Raw genomic sequence first — 11,968 nt, 5'->3', positions numbered from 1 at the left:
TACCCAGGCAGGCCCTTTCATTACATGCTTCGGAACACATCCATCAAGCACCCTTATAACGCCTCTTAGTTAGTGCCCGATGGAGATCAACCCACCGAGTCAGCTAACGAGTGTACACAATTCTCAAATAACGTGTTAGACCATAAGAGAACCTCAATTGATTCGTTGTGGCGAGCCTTAAACAGAGCAGAGTGCACATAAACATTTTATTGGATAAACAGTTTGCATTTCATTAAATAAACATTTTGCATTTCATTGAAACATTTAGAGCTTAATAACTCAATCATACTTTATACATTTGGGAAGTAAGCCCACCTGTACAGGCAAAGCCTGTCGTTTAACCTTATCTCTGAATCGGAATAGCAGTGCTAATCCTCCTGACGTTCAAAGCCTACAAGAAATCTATTCTTAATGGGTCTCCTTGAATTTAATCTTAAGTCACGGTAAAGTACTTAACATTCTATGATTCACTTAGCCGGGTTTTCAAAATTTATAGAATAAATAATTGAAAACATTTCTCTTGAGTTAAGAACACCAACAATATTCTTACTCATCCTTCTTTTGTAATTGAAGTTATAAATAAAACCAATTAAAACATGATGCAATGCATGGCTCATTTCATACTTAAGCATATAAGAAGTGTTTTTTTAAAAAAAAAACACAAAATTCTAGTTCGTTCTGCTCTGTTACGTTAACCAGCTCTGGTCTCTACCAGCTCTGGCTATCCCAGCTCTGGATTCCAGCTCTGGCATTCAGCCTTTCAGCTCTGGTCATTCAGCTCTGGCCTCCGAGCTCTGGCCTTTTAGCTCTGGCCTTTTAGCTCTGGCCTTTTAGCTCTGTCATTCCAGCTCTGACATTCAGCTCTGGCATTCAGCTCTGGTGGTCAGCTCTGTGGTCAGCTCTGGTGGTCAGCTCTGATGGTCAGCTCTGGCGGTTAGCTCTGATGGTCAGCTCTGATGGTCAGCTCTGGCTTTCGAGCTCTGCTCTGCCATCCAGCTCTGCTCTGCCCTCCAGCTCTGACCTTTCCAGCCCTGGCTTTCCCAGCTCTGGTGGTCTTTTCCAGCTCTAAACTCTCGCTACTCTGCTCTGCTCTTCACCCCCAACCTCTGAACACCTCACGATTCTCTCTTTCTCAGCCTAACAGTACAGCTCACGCAGATCTCCTCCTTGGCAACGGCGAAGCGCCGTCACCTTCCTCTGTTTCCGGCAACCGCAGCAAGCCACGGCCGCCACCCTCACTCTCCTCTACTCTCGACTTATCCGCCCACACAGCCAACTCCACAACAAGACTCTACCTTTATCTTATCCTTTAACAGTTATGATGCTACAATTCTAAAATTTCGTATAAACACACAAATGCATGAACATGAATATTTGGGTTTAAAGATCGAAAAGTGAAGTGAAGAAGCAAAAGTTAAAGGTGAAACCTTGGCTTGAATTTCTGGGTGAATCGTTGGCTGCTGTTCTTGAAGTTCTCTTCGGTTGGAAAGAGAGAGAGAATTGCGTGAATGAGAGAGAGAGTGCAGCGGAGGTGTATTTGAAGAGGGAGAGAGAATAGTGAGGCGGTGGAGGTGAGTGAAAATATCTTGGAAACAAGATGGGTTGGGCTTTGTTTGGAAAGGTTTGGGCTCTCATTTTATTACCCATAATTAATTAAAACATAAGGCCCAAACAAAAATAAATCCCAACTCATGGAATGCTTGAATGCTTAATCAAATAAATATGTAATGCATATGAATTTAATAACTAAATTTACAAATGTTTTTGTAAATCATTTTTGTTGGAATTAAAATAAATTCTTTTTCTCAATCCAGCGTGAATCATCTTAAATCTAAGTTCAAAAATTTATTCTAAACTTAGCTCGAGGAAAACGGGGTATTACATCCCTCCCTCCTTATAAAAATTCCGTCCTCGGAATTGCATACCTTGATAATCTAGCTCGGGATACTAGTCGTTTGTTTCATTCATCTCTTTTGTGGCTTTTTCCATCCTGTGATGGTTCCACTTCATGATGAGAACAAAATTATTGTCTCGTAAAACTTGAACCTTGCGATCAAGTAACTGGACTGATTTCTCTTCATAACTTTGGTCCTGTCTAGGACTACTTTATCTGACTTAATCAAATGCTTTGGATTAAACACATACTTTCTTAATTGCGAGATGCAATACGTATTGTATACATCCACAATGCTTGGTGGCAGAGCCAACTTATAGGCTACAAAGGCCTAACTTATCTAGGATCTCAAAAGGTCCTATATAACGGGGTCGTAACTTGCCCCTCTTTTCAAAACGTATAACTCCCTTTGAGGGAGAGACTTTGAGGAAAAATTCGATCCCCAACATTAAATTCTAGCTCCGATCGGCGTTTATCGGCGTAAGACTTTTGTCTATCTTGAGCTTTTTTGATTCTTTGCTTGATGTGGTCGACTTTCTCAACCATCTGTTGGACCAGTTCAGGACCTAACAGCTTTCTTTCACCCACTTCATCCCAGTAAAGTGGTGATCGACATTTTCGGCCGTACAAAGCCTCATATGGAGTCATTCCAATTGTTGCTTGATAACTGTTGTTATAAGCAAATTCTATAAGAGGTAACAAATCCTCCCAACTTCCACATTTGTCTGCGATAATCGTTCGCAACATATCTTCTAGAATCTGAATCGTTCTTTCTGACTGTCCGTCAGTCTGAGGGTGGTACGCTGTGCTGAAGTTCAGCTGAGTGCTCATTGCTTCTTGTAAATCATTTCCAGAGACGCGATGTGAATCTGGTGTCACGATCTGTCGTGATAGATACAGGTACACCATGAAGGCGTACTATCTCCTTGACATCTAAATTTGCAAGTTTCCCCCAATCCAGAAGTCATTTGAATTGGTAGAAAGTGCGCTGACTTTGACAAACGGTCTACTATGACGCTATATCTCTTTTCATTCGTGTTCACCAGAAAATTTTCTTTAAATTCTGGTGCATCTTTGTACTGCCTGGATGTGCAGTGTAAGGAGTATCATGAGCCTCGCTCATAATCTCGTTCTTTAATTCCTCCTTAAATGGCACACACAGTCTTTCACCAACCATAAGTGCGTTATCCTTGGCTTCAGTGAATCCTTTCGTTTCATTTGTTCTTGCAGCAAGACGCATCTTCTCCAAGAACCAATCTTCTCTTTGTGCTTGCACAATTCTTTCTCTCAAATCAGGTTTAGCTATCAAGGCAGCTACACAACCCGATACTGTGTTTGGAGGATGAACAATCTCCGAACTGAGTGAGGCGAAGTCACGAATCAGTTCCTTCTGCTGGGTGATGAAATATTCTAGCTTAGCCTTCGTCTTTTGACTCCGAGCATCAGCTACCACGTTCACTTTTTCTGGATGGTAACTAACGATGTTATCATAATCCTTTACTAATTCGAGCCATCTTCGTTGTCTCAAGTTCAAATCCTTTTGCTCGAAGAAGTACTTCAAACTCTTATGATCTGTAAAGATCTCACACTTAACTCCATAGAGGTAGTGTCTCCAAATCTTCAAAGCGTGCACGACAGCTGCTAGTTCTAAATCATGAGTCGGGTAGTTCAGCTCATGGGGCTTCAATTGGCGAGACGCGTATGTTATCACTTTCTGATTTTGCATCAACACGCAACCCAATCCTAGTTTCGAGGCATCAGTGTACACCTCAAATTCTTCATTCTCCCCTAGTGTTGCTAACACTGGTGCAGTAGTCAGCCTAGTCTTGAGCTACTTAAAACTTTGTTTAAAAGCTTCGGACCAAACATACTTAGTCCCTTTTCTTAAAAACCGAGTCATTGGCCTAGCCAATTTCGAGAATCTTTCGATGAACCTTTTGTTGTAACCTGCTAGACCGAGAAAACTTCTGATCTTATTGACATTTGATGGTGCCTTCCATTCCTTGACTGCTTCGACCTTGGCGGGGTCTACTTTAATTCCTTCAGTCGACACTATGTGACCGAGAAACATAACTTCCTTTAACCAAAATTCACACTTGTTGAATTTGGTAAACCATTTCTCATTGCGCAGGGTTTTGAGTACGATGCGTAAGTGCTCTTCATGTTGTTCTTCGGTCTTAGAGTATACGAGGATGTCGTCGATAAACACTAAGACAAAACTATCGAGATACTGATGGAAAACTCTGTTCATCAGGTCCACGAAAACTGCTGGGGCATTGGTTAAATCGAAGGGCATCACTGTGAACTCATAAAGTCCATAACGCGTTCGAAACGCTGTCTTTGGGATGTCTTCTCTTTTCATCCTGAGTTGGTGGTAACCAGATCTTAGGTCAATCTTGGAAAACACACCGGCTCCTCTCAACTGATTTAACAGGTCGTCTATCCTCGGAAGAGGATATCTATTCTTATGAGCTTCTTGCTTCAACTTCTTATAATCAATACACATCCTTGGTGTATCATCTTTTCTTTGACATCTTGAATTAGTGCTCCCCATAGTGACATACTATGTTGCATGAAACTAGGTCTAGTGAAAATTTGGAAATTCATTGGGAAAAATATCTTTGTACTCTCAAATCTGTTGAACTTCCTTAATTGTTTCCTTCGTCCTAATGCACCTTCTCAGATTGACCAGGGAATTCTAACATCAAACTTTTCTCATCGTCTTCGTAACTTTCACTTCGAGGATTAATGGCACTCCTTCTGCCATGTAAACTCATTTTCCCAATTCCAAATGGTTATTTAATGGGGGTTTCTAAGTTTCCATTGTGGTGGCGTTCCAACTTTATTTTTGCTGTAGCTTCTGGCACTTAGCCAAAGCATTCACTCTCTTAGCTTGAGCCTACTAGCCTTGGGGTTGGGTTATACCTTAAGTTAAGTTCCATTGCTTTCCTTCCATTTCCTTTTTCTTTACCTCCATCTTGGGGTGGTGTACATATCTTGTTTGTGCGTGAACTTTTTCCTTCTCCAATTGTTGTAGTGACTCGGTGGTGAGAGTCTCGTTCATTGCTTGTTCCTTCGTAATATCTCCCTGGTTTACTAGGGGAAATGAAAATCTCATGACGCGAATCATTTACGAACTCCTTTACGCATTTCTCATTATTGTCCACCATGTGGACCACATATTGACAGCTGGTTGAAAACTTCATCATACTCACTACCTGCTTCATTTCTTCGCTTGGGATTCCAAAAATCGCTTTGATTACCAAAAGACAGCTTGATACTTAGTGCATCGTTCTAATGGTTGAAAACTAACGACAAACTGAGTAATTCTAATCGCTACTATACTTATCGTAATAAAAGGATATTCTATTGTGACAACTATATAGCGCGAGTCTCTATATATTGGGATGATGCTCTACCTTGTGATCAAAAATCTTAATTGACAATCACCGAGATCTTAGTCATGTGGGCTGGCCAGACCCAACAAAACGAATCACTCAGTCAAATGGGAGCTTCGCCCCCAATCATGTCAACTTCTTATTCATGTAAGGCTTTGGTCAAACTTCTAACTTAAAACACTTACTGACAAGTACTTCATCATTAGTCATTGATACCTTGAAAGTCCATTCTATGCCGTTCTAGCAAAGCTATCACGACTAACATCATAATCATAAGCAACATAAGTTCTTATGTGAAAAACTTAATCTCACCGCTATTGAAATAGCTCAAGTGAATCCTTAGTCTTAAGGCGTTGCCTCTATGTTGTAACATCTCTATGTTAAACATTTCTATCTTACCAGTCTTTACTTAAATCGATCAAGCGGTGCTATCACGATTAACATTCTCAAAGCATTCTTGGGTGGTACTCAAACGGTTTGTAAGAGGACCCATCATTCTAATCGTATAGGCAGCTAGCCTAAAACGACAACATAAAGCTTTCTCATTCATTCATTCATTTGTTTCTTTTGAAACCTTAAAAACACGTGGACAATAAATGTCCCATTCCTTAAAAACTTTGCTTTCGTCGGAAAGATTCAAGAAATCTAACTCGACCATTCGTACATTGATTCGTTAAGGGCTCGGGTAGTCCCAAACACGAAATAACATTCATTGATTCGTTATAGGTTCGGGTAGTCCCAAACACGACACTTAACTGGTTATATGGGTTGGAGACCCAAAATAACAATATGAAAGCGATTAGCAATTCATAACTTATAGCATATGGAAAGCGGTAAGCAATTCACATAGCATCATTCATTGAAAGCGCACACTTTTTCTTTTCTTGGAAACATTCATAACATCAGAAATACATATATGTATATTTTGAAACTATTATCGTACCATGGTTGCGGCAGTGTGACGGTGAGCTGAGGGCTACTGACATTCTTGGAAGTCTAGAGATACTATTCTAGACTCAACATCAAAAAGCTTATGGTTATCAGAAACATGAAAGGAAACTCATGCTCTGATACCACTCTGTCACACCCCAATTCTTGAAGGAATAAATATAATCGAGATGTGAATAATTCATAGAAATAAACAAGGGAAAAACCTTGTTAAAAGCCGAAATAGGATAGAAAGTTGGGCTTTGCCCCTTTGGATCACAAGTTTTGTTTCATGCTTCTAACAACCGACATTCATTAGCATAAATTTAGTAGTGAAGAGTCTAAGCTCGATCAGGTATATCATTTGAAATTTAACATGAAGATCTTCAGTTTGGGAAAACAAAAGACTGATATGAGTAATTGCTACAGCGGAAGTCTAACATAGGAATTTATCTCTAGCCTCAGCTCCGTCCCGTCAGGACCAGCCAGCCAACCTGAAAACATTTGAAAGAAATTTTGGGCCAAGTACTAATGTACTTAGTGGGCATGCATTTTCTGAAACATTTCATATTTTAATAAAGACAGTTTATCCAATCATACTTGACATGACTTAGAAGGTTTTAAAGTGAAAGAACTTCTAAGCATGTTAAAACATTTCTTTCTTTTGTGCGTACATGTCACACTCCCTTTCTGTTACTCGCTGTGATCCCGGACCTTTTAGCCACCGACGGATCCGTTTCTCCCATTTACTTGAACTGAGGGCGTAACCCAGACAAGTTTACTTTTGACCTCGGGACGCTACCCAGGCAGGCCCTTTCATTACATGCTTCGGAACACATCCAGCAAGCACCCTTATAACGCCTCTTAGTTAGTGCCCGATGGAGATCAACCCACTGAGTCAGCTAACGAGTGTACACAATTCTCAAATAACGTGTTAGGCCATAAGAGAACCTCAATTGATTCGTTGTGGCGAGCCTTAAACAGAGCAGAGTGCACATAAACATGTTATTGGATAAATAGTTTGCATTTCATTAAATAAATATTTTGCATTTCATTGAAACATTTAGAGCTTAATAACTCAATCATACTTTATACATTTGGGAAGTAAGCCCACCTGTACAGGCAAAGCCTGTCGTTTAACCTTATCTCTGAATCGGAATAGCAGTGCTAATCCTCCTGACGTTCAAAGCCTACAAGAAATCTATTCTTAATAGGTCTCCTTGAATCTAATCTTAAGTCACGGTAAAGTACTTAACATTCTATGATTCATTTAGCCGGGTTTTCAAAATTTATAGAATAAATAATTGAAAACATTTCTCTTGAGTTAAGAACACCAACAATATTCTTACTCATCCTTCTTTTGTAATTGGAGTTATAAATAAAACCAATTAAAACATGATGCAATGCATGGCTCATTTCATACTTAAGCATATAAGAAGTGTTTTTTTAAAAAAAACACAAAATTCTAGTTCGTTCTGCTCTGTTACGTTAACCAGCTCTGGTCTCTACCAGCTCTGGCTATCCCAACTCTGGCTTCCCAGCTCTGGCATTCAGCTCTGGATTCCAACTTTGCTTTTTATATATATAAAGATTAGTTAACCGTTGATGTACCAACTTTCAGAAAATAAAAGAGTTTGCTGATATATAAATGTTTCTTTCTGTAATTTATTTAATTAGTTGAAAACTATAATTTATACGTAGAAATAATTTGCTATATTTTTTAAGGTTTGTCTTGCTATTATGAATCTGATTCACTTGAATATTATTTTTGTTAATCAAATGTTTTGGAATTTCATGTTTTTCTTAGTTTTTTAGAGACACGATTGAGGATGTATGCTGCTTTTGAGTCTAGAAGCTCTGTGTATGTATCTATTTCATGTATATATTTACTCTCCAAAATTTACAGAACTTATCAACATTTGTATATGTATATATCTATTTTTTAATATAAAACATTTGGTCACCCTTTTCGATTCAGGTGCTTTTTTCGGCTAATTCAAATTCTTTCCTTTTTCTCTATTTTCTCTAATAGAAAACTTTTTTGCTAAAAACCTATATTTAATTTTGTAACCACTGGTATTTTATTCTTATTTTTACTAAGCTTCTCATACACTTTCATCTTTTCTCTTTATTTTGCTTCTTTTTTTATTAATGTTTACTAGCACGAAGGACAAGAAGTTGAAGAAGAGGGAATGAAAGAGCAATGCGAAAAAGACAATGCCCATTACTGGAAAATAGTTAGAGAATCTTCTATGTATTTCGTAATTTTTAAATCTTTGCAAGTCCACATTTTGGACGCGTGGAAAACTCTTGACATTTTTTCTGTATCTCTAATGAGAAATAAAATAAATATAAGAACATTTGAGTAGATTTAATTAGTGGAAATACTTTAAATATACTTTATTCTAATCAGTTCATTAGTTGGGTTATTGAACTCAAGAATAGTTGTTAGGGTCTAGAAAATCTAAAAGTAAAAAAAAGGGAAAATGTGCAGATTGGCCCCCGAAGTAGTAGCCCCTATAGCGTATAACCCTTCTTACTCACTGTGTGTGCAACTAAGCCCCTGAACTCCAAGAAAAGGGTGCAAATTCCCCCATCTGACCTAACGCCGTTAAGTGTCCGTTAACGTTTGGGTTTAATTGCACCCTCTATTTCAGGGGTGGATCTGCACCTTAATTTATTTTTTATTTTTTTTATAATTTCAGCAACCCACCTCCGGCATCAACTTAACCGCCCCCCGTACTCATCGGCTCCAACTTACACTTTGTCAGCTCGCACGCGCTCAATCTCTTGATCGTCGACTGCTTACCGCCGACATGCAGCAGCATCACCAACTCCAGATGTGGACCTGGATCGAATCCTGCTTGGTCCAAATCAATATTCGTATTTTTTTACTTTGGTCAGGATTCAGTCCAAATCCATTAGGTCCAAAAAAACGAGATTCATGTCCAGATTCACAGGGTCTCGAGTCCTGACCCGGATCCATTCTTTTTTCTCTTTTAAAATAAATTTACAAATATTAAATTAACCAAAAATAAAATCATAATTATTATCTAGAGTTTTAATAATTATTCAAAAATAAATAAATAAAATTTAAATATATATTATATAGATAAATATATACACAATTAATATCATAAGATAAGCCTAAAAGGTTAAGGTGTTGGAGGAGATGCTATTGTGCGGGGCGGTGAAGAAGCTGGTGGCGTTGCTGCATGTAAGCGGTGGGCAGTCGACAACCAAGAGATTGGGCGCGTGCGAGCTGACAAGGTGCAAGTTAGAATCGATGAGTATGGGGGCGGTTAAGTTGATGCCGGAGGTGGGTTGCTGAAATTATAAAAAAAAAAAAAAAAAAAAAAATTAAGGTACATATCCACCCCTGAAGTAGAGGGTGCAATTAAACCCAAACGTTAACGGACACTTAACGGCGTTAGGTCAGAGGGGGGAATTTGCACCCTTTTCTCGGAGTTCAGGGGTTTAGTTGCACACACAGTGAGTAAGAGAGGTTATACGCTATAGGGGCTACTACTTCGGGGGCCAATCTGCACATTTTCCCTAAAAAAAATATGCAAACACATGACTTTATGGCTATAAAGACCTTTTTGATTTTATGCGTGATGATTTGAGAAGGTTGTATCGCATGCTATGTTTGCTTTATTTGTATATGATATTTGTAGATTTTATTTACGGTGTGTTTATTTTGATGGATAAATTTATCATTAGAATATGATGAATAACAAAAATTGATGCTTTCAAAATGTCTCATTTCTTTTCCAACATTTGACACAAAAGATAAGTTCACAATTTTTCTTTCCTTATTTTCACTTAAAGGATAAATAATATTATCCACTCAAAAATGGAGGGATAATATTATTCAATGTTGAAGTGAAAATAAGGAAAGAAAAATTATGAATTTATCTTTTATGTCAAATGTTGGAAAAGAAAGGAGATATTTAAAAGTATAAATTTTTGTTATTCATCATTTTTCAATGATAAATTTATCCATCAAATGAAACGCAACCTTAGGAGCTGAAAATATATGTATTTTTAGTTGCTGTGTAAAATCTTATGGGTTGGGGAGTTAATTTCTCATGCTTCTTGGACAATTTTTTATTTTTGATTTTGAAGTTTGAGAAAATTGACTATTCATATGATGATGAAATTGAGTTTGATTAACTCACGAATAAATTGTATTTAAGCATAATTAATAAATCATGATGACTATTTTAAATCATCGCATCGGTGGACGTATTAGTTTTTAATAAAAAAATGAGATTTATTTTATTTTCAATTGAAATATAGATGATCCAAAATTGCTATCATGAAGGTTGGATTTATAAAATCATGACGTTATATGAGATTCTTTAGTATATCGTTAGCATATATGATTTTTTTTCTTCTTCTTGTCAACTTATTTTTCTATATTGTACGAATAATTAATGTTATTTTATTTGATAAAATAAAAAATATAAATATACTATTTATTATATTTAATTTTTCAATTAATAATTTAGTCTATTTAATTCTATTATCTCTTACAATATTTTTTAGAAAATTTATTAGTTTATTATTTCTACTAATTATAATTTATTAGATAGATATATCTTTATCAATAACCGTAGATATATATCACATAAATTTAATGTAATATATAATGAATTAATATATTCTTATAAATATATAATATGTAAAATAATTTTAAAATAAATTATATAATAAGGATAAAATAGGTCATCCATATATTATGCCTAAAATTCTTTTTATATTAGTATAGATTCATCTGTCATACATGGTTACCTTTTTTTTCCCTTTCAAATATACAAATACATATATCAATCCGTGGATAAGCTTGAGCGACCCACATCAACAATTTGCGTTTGGTTTGTTAATGTTGGAATTGAAACCAAACCATGAGTCTGGATTATTATGAAACCGACTCACAGTCGTAACACTTGGAACTAAGGGGATGTATTCAATTAAGCATTTAAAAGATTTTGATAGATTTTTTATAATCTATGAATTCTGCTAATTCTATGAATTATCTTAATTTTACGTAGAGTTTAACAGATTATGTTAGATTAATTTATCTCTATTTTCATAGACTTTATAAGTTCATCGAGAAAAAGTGGCTTCACATGACTCGAGATGTATTCATACCGGGAATTATTAAATTATTTTTCCATTAAAAAAATTAAATATTTCTTAATGAAATTAACTATTTAAATTAAACATCATATTTAATTTACAATCTCTCTTTGTCGTCCTCTATGATTTTTACCGTATTCACTGGTTTATCATCAACAAAAACAAAGATTATAAACATATTAACATAATGGCACAAAGCATTAAGCAAAGTAAATTTGACAAAAGAATGCCTTTTCTACAAGTGGGTTCACCTTGTTCGATTATCAAACCTCGCAAAAATTGTTAAGATTTCTTAATATTAAATGACTCGAGATGTATTCATATAATATAAATGAAAAAAGAACAACCGAAAGAAAATCATGCAAGCAATCAAAATTTTAAAGTTTAGCAGATGATTAGAACCCGCCGTAGAGACTCCACCAGAGAATGACAAATGAGTTTGGAGAGAGGTAGAATATGTCAAAATCTCTTACGGAGAGGTGGGATTTCTGGAGGGGTTAACTATTTATACTAGGGTTTAAGAATCCTATAAAGTCCATGACATACTAGAATCATGCAAATTTTTAATATCACCAGATTTTGATGGATATTTAAGATTCATAAT

The sequence above is a fragment of the Salvia miltiorrhiza genome, chromosome 4, assembly GCF_028751815.1.
Source record: "Salvia miltiorrhiza cultivar Shanhuang (shh) chromosome 4, IMPLAD_Smil_shh, whole genome shotgun sequence".
Taxonomy (NCBI): Eukaryota; Viridiplantae; Streptophyta; class Magnoliopsida; order Lamiales; family Lamiaceae; genus Salvia; species Salvia miltiorrhiza.
This window is presented reverse-complemented; position numbering follows the sequence as displayed.